At 36.1% G+C, this 6,000-nt stretch overlaps 1 protein-coding gene and 1 long non-coding RNA gene across 2 annotated transcripts in view; one reads left to right on the top strand and one right to left on the bottom strand.

Annotated features, from left to right (window-relative positions):
* LOC141377608 (uncharacterized) overlaps positions 1–6,000 on the bottom strand; it is a 135,572-nt gene that overhangs the window by 87,581 nt on the left and 41,991 nt on the right. The window lies entirely within an intron of this gene.
* The window catches only part of rxfp1 (relaxin family peptide receptor 1), a 215,024-nt gene continuing 210,849 nt past the window's right edge, over positions 1,826–6,000 (top strand). Inside the window, exons 1-2 of the mRNA XM_073921122.1 lie at positions 1,826–1,893; positions 1,997–2,040. The gene's annotated coding sequence lies outside the window, so the exon portion shown is untranslated. The remainder of the gene's footprint in view (positions 1,894–1,996; positions 2,041–6,000) is intronic.

Below are 6,000 nucleotides of genomic sequence, written 5' to 3'. Positions count from 1 at the left end.
CAATTACACCTGGTGCTGAGCTTGGTTCTGATGTACAGTAATAAAGTGGAACATCTCACACAGCTGTGGCGGTACTGATAAGAGGAAAGGCAACACCATACAGTACCTGATATTTTACCGTAGACTTGAGCAATATTACAGAAAGTGAACTCATTCAAAATTAAATGTTACTGTAAGTGATTTTGTTGTGGGAAATCATTCTTATGTCTACGCTACCACACTATATAGCCCATTTCAATGTGTTCATGTCATTGGCCCATGACCATTTCTTGCTTGTTGTCAAACTATTTCATAACTTTAACAAGAGGCAATTCAATCATAATGTAAGTTAAAACTATTTAACTAAGCTATTATAGCATTATTTATCAATATGTGGCTCTTTTTGGATTCCCGGAAGCTACAGTAATTAAAAATGTAAAACAGAAAATATTTTGGCACCATCGTTTTTGTTTACATGCCTCAAAATTGTCTATCTCTCTCTCTCTCTCTCTCTCTCTCTCTCTCTCTCTCTCTCTCTCTCTCTCTCTCTCTCTCTCTCTCTCTCTATATATATATATATATATATATATATATGTATAGTAAAAAATATGTTTAAGTAACTTAAATATAACAACATTAATACTTTAAAATAAGTTAAATAACAGATGTATTTAATGTATTTAACATTGTTGTGAATGTGAGGCATCAGCCATGTCACCCTGCAGCCCAAAGACTGGTTACTCACTGAAGCTAAGCGGGTCTGAGACTGGTCAGTATCTGGATGGGAGACCACATGGGAAAACTATGTTGCTGTTGGAAGTGGTGTTAGTGGGACCAGCAGGTGGCGCTCAACCTGTGGTCTGTTTGAATCCTAATGCCCCAGTAGATTGAAGGATACTGTCAGTGAGATAGCGGCTTTTTTCAGATGAGGTGCTAAACTGAGGTCCTGACTCTCTGTCGTCTTTAAAAATCCTTTGGTGCTTCTTTTGTAACCTTGGTGTCCTGGCCAAATTCCCCCTATTGGCTCTTACCCTACATGGCCTCCCAATCAACCCTGTCCATCACTGTCTCTCCACTCCATCTATAGTTGGTGAGTGCATAGGCGCTGTTGTCCTGTGGCTGTCGTCGCATCATATATATATATATATATATATATATATATATATATATATATATATATATATATATATATATAGAGGTGAACTATTCATTCCTATTTATTACTATGGCTGTAAATAATCTAAAAAGTTATTGGAGAGGTTCGTTCACTTGCTCAACAAATGAAATGTTCTTCTCAGCAGGCTCTTTAACACTGAGAGTTCACATTGTGGTCGTTTTTCTGTCATTATTTATGTATGTAAAACAATTGTAGGTTGTTCTGAATAAAATGGGGCTGAAGTATGTCTTAAATATTGTGTTTTAAATCTATTTATCACATTTGTTGAATGATATAGCTATGGGGAAAAATGTTATTCGACCTTTAAACTTGATATAACAAAATATAGCAAAATAAATGACTACTAGCTTCTTTATTAAACACTTTAAATTGCAGTTTGTGCTTTGTTTAAAGAAAAGTAAATGCTTGCTGAGGATTTCTGCAGGGCTTCATCATTTAGTTAAAAGTAAAGCGACCAACAGTCATTTAAAATCTAAACAAGCATTTTTATTCTTTATTAAAAATCATGTGCACGTTTGTCAAGATAGTAGATCTATGAATGAATGTAAGCGTTTCACAAATAAAATATTTTTATTATTATTATTATTATTATTATTATTATTATTATTATTATTATTAAAACGTTCATGAAGGGGGAGTGATCGTTCAGTAGATCAGCCAATCACATGCTCCTCCTCAACCTGCTGTCAAGTGTAATTGGTCCGTGGCAAAGTCAATCTCCCAGAGCAGGACAACAGGTGAAGGAAATTAAGTTGATTTGTTTGGATTTACGTTACAAACTGAACTTAGCTATCGGTAAATATTTTAACACTTTACTATGTTCGTTATATATTTGTACAGCATGATCCCGTATTTGTGTTTTCAGTGAGAAGATGAAATCCGGGGTGAGTAGACCACGTTATTTTTATCAAGAATGTACCGAGGTAATGTTGGTTTTATATTTACAGATTCGGGCTTTCTGCTTAATATTATAATTTCAGGAAAGTATTTATTACAAATTCTAAATAGAGAACTATTAGCAGCAATGACTACCAAAGTACAACAATGCTCACAGAGATATAAATAGTGCTGATGTTGTTTTGAAGTCATACTTGCATGTATTTCAGACCGAATATTTGGTCACAAGTTGTTGTCACTGAACAAATGTGCGAATATAAACTCAATGTTACCTCAATTATATTTAACAGTTGTCTTTCTGATGATTAATTCCAGTTTTTTTTTTGTTTTGTTTTTTTGTTAGCCTTTATGTTGATTTTCACTGAGGTGATGAGTTTTCTTAGCATTTGTCTAAATTATTTTCTTTTGAAATGCTTAGATTTACCTAGCAAGTATGTTAAGCTTATACTTTACAATCTTTAGAATAAAGAGTAAAAGGTAGAAATTATGCTCACGGCCACTTTATTAGGTACACCTTACTTTGTATTGGGGGTTGTACCCCATTTTGCCTTTTTAGTCTGTCCTAATCCTTCGTGGCATACATTCAACGAGGTACTGGAAATATTCCTTTGAGATTTTGCTCCATGATTACATCACACAGTTGCTGCAGATTTGTCGGCTGCACATCTGTTATGCGAATCCTTCGTTCCACAATTCCCAAAAGTGCTCAATTGGATTGAGTTCTGGTGTCTGTGGAGGCCATTTGAGTACAGTGAACTCATTGTCATGTTCAAGAAACCAGTCTGAGGTGATTTACGCTTTATGACATGGAGCGTTATCCTGTTGGAAGTAGACATCCGAAGATGGGTACACTGTGTTTGGTCATAAAGGAATGGACATGGTCAGCAACAATTCTCAGGTAGGCTGTAGCATTGACACGATTGGTACTCAATTGGTACTAATGGGCCCACCACCACCAGCCTGAACTGTTGATACAAGGCAGGATGGATCCATGCTTTCATGTTGACACCAAATTCTGACCCTACCCTCTGAATGTGGCAGTGAAAATCGAGTCTCATCAGACCAGGCATCACTTCTTCAACCTTCTATTGTACAATTTTGGTGAGCCTGTTTTGAGCCTGTGCATTTGCACCCACAGAACTGGCGCTTACTGGATATTTTCTCTTTTTCAGCCATTCTCTGTAAACCTTAAAGATGATTGTGCGTGAAAATCTATGTAGATCAGCAGTTTCTATGATACTCAGACCAGTAGTGATGTGACGTTATGCGCCTATGTATCAAAAAACGATACATCTCGCAGTGAAGCACTGTAACAGAGCTTGATTTGTTTTGCCATCATCATGTGATCCGTGACGTCCGAAGCTTCATTTTCGCCCATACCCACGTGACTGCTTCGAATTTTGATTCAAAGGTTTAAATACCCTCATGGCTTAGTAAAGTGTATAGCGAGAGATTAGGCATCGATTACTTACATTTCTACTAATGCACTGCACCGGTCCCACACACCAGTAATTAAATTAAAATACAATAGTAATTTATAGGAAAAAGGTTTTGATTGAACTATACTGAAGTGTATTAGTATATACTGCATATCATAGTATAGTGTTTAACGGAGGGCAGCTGGCGAGTGCAGGCCAAAAGCATTGCTTACATAGCCTCCTCCTAGAGCATTCGCCTCCTATGCAGGTACCACTTGTTCGATCTCTGCTTGGAGCGGGACTAGTTGGAATACGATAATTGTAAAAAAAATTTAAATACCTTGGATTTTACTACAGTCATCAGTGGTGTAATGTGACATACCTTATGTGTAAAAACCACAGTAATTGAGTAATTTTTTCATATTAACGTTGTTGTATGACTACATTAATGAGTTGGTTAATAGTGAACATTTGACATTATTGCAACACAGTGTTTTTCCACACTTTAACCAGAAGAGGTCCTCATCAAGCTCTGATTTAGAAAGCTCCGAGTAATGAACCTTTTTCCGATACTATTGGGTCCAGCGCTTCACTGGTTTAGAAAGCTTCATTTCACCATCACTACAGACCAGCCCGTCTGGCACCAACAACCATGCCACGTTTAAGTCACTTAAATGACCTTTCTTTCCCATTCTGATGATCGGTTTGCAGCAGATCGTCTTGACCATGCCTAAATGCATTGAGTTGCTGCCATGTGAGTGGCTGATTAGAAATTTGCGTTAACAAGCAGTTGGACAGAGGTTCTTAATAAACTGGCCGATGATTGTATAACATATACTGTATCATTTGCATTTTTAAATGTTTTGAATGTCAATTACTGTACCAGAAGTACAAAAAAACAGGTCAAACAAATTTGTTTCCTTAAGACTCAATTGTAGTTTTAAATCACATATCTTACTTGGGATCATCTGAATATATTGCATTTTGCGTGTTCAAAATGTCATCTTATTTCATGCGGCACACAATATTGAACCGCTCAAGTTCAATAACTGCATGGAGCCTTGGATTATGAAATTCTAATTAAAAATATGCATAAGGTGTCCTCTAATCAGTCTTAGGATCATCAAACATGATGGGAATCAATTGGTTTTTAATTTTCTTCTAAAAGTCTTGCACACTCTTTGGGTAATGATCTTGCCTGTCGGATATGGGGAATAAAAACATTTATCTTCAGAGCTCAAAAAAAAAAAAAAAAAAAAAAAATCTTCTTATGACATTGACTCTGTGGTGTCCACTAAAACAGCTTCATTAAATCCACAAGAGACTCGGACGCTTCCTCACTAATGAAAGAGGCAATCACTTTTTCTGCCTTCCGGAATCTGCATACTCAGAGTCAGCACAGACAGACACACTGCTGTTACTGATGAGACGACGGCAAAACCCTTGAGATTTCATTTTTAACGCTTTGAGCATAATAGCAGGGGTAGGTGTGCTTTGAAGACCTGATTGTCGCAGCATAAAACACACCCTTTCTTGTCAGCTGCTATGAGAAGAAAGCCCCTGCTGATAACGTTAGGCATATTCGCAAACCTCATTTACAATTACAAAGCAAAAGTGTAAAGAGAAAACGAAGGAAAAGGGCAGAGAGAAAGAATATGGGGGAATACAAAAGACTAACTGCAGAAAACATAAAAGGTGATGTACATTTTATATTTTTACATGAAAATGCATTGTAATGAGCAAATTATCATATTAATAGGTTGATTTTTAAAATTCGAATCCTAAAAGCAATTTCAGAAATGAGAAGCCCCCCCAATGAGTTCTGATATATTGCATAGAAATTGTTGTTGTTGTTGTTGTTTTTGTTGTTGTTATTATTATTATTATTATTGGTAAAGCTTAATTAATATAATCATGCATCTTGGGAACAGAGTTTATAAAATGCCCATCGCACTCTAAAGAATGTTATGACAAATTCAACACAACAATTTTCTTTTTATGTTGGTTTAACTTATTTTAAAAAGTTAATCAGGATTTCTACAAAAAAAATGTAAAGGTAATGTACTGTAAGTTTTTGACTCCTCTAAATCATAAAAATACCACAATATGTTTGCAGATATTTGAGAAAGATAAGTGAACATTCTATTTAATTTTTTTTTTTATCAGGAAAACATTGCTGAAGTCAGATATTCCGCTTTGAAAATGTGCATTAGGTGCCAAAACGTCCTTGTTTTGATTCTTTTAACTTGCCCAATGCCACTTTAGCCAATTATATTTCACCAACTCGGGTTGCCTTCTTAGAAAACAGCATATTTTATTCATTCAGTCAGGAAGGCTCTTAAATTATGCGTCCGTGACCGAAATGTGACTTTCGTTGGACAGTAGCAGACTCCGAAATGAGACGCAGATTCAGAGCTCAGAGCAGTTGCAACCCATCATTGCGAAACATCCATACAATCTCATTCACACACATGTACAACAGAAAATTTAGAACATGAGAACATGCAAACTCCTCACAGAAATGCCAAC

The sequence above is a fragment of the Danio rerio genome, chromosome 14 (genome assembly GCF_049306965.1).
Source record: "Danio rerio strain Tuebingen ecotype United States chromosome 14, GRCz12tu, whole genome shotgun sequence".
Classification (NCBI taxonomy): Eukaryota; Metazoa; Chordata; class Actinopteri; order Cypriniformes; family Danionidae; genus Danio; species Danio rerio.
Note: the sequence above shows the minus strand (reverse complement) of the source record. Positions and strands in the feature narration are given on the sequence as shown.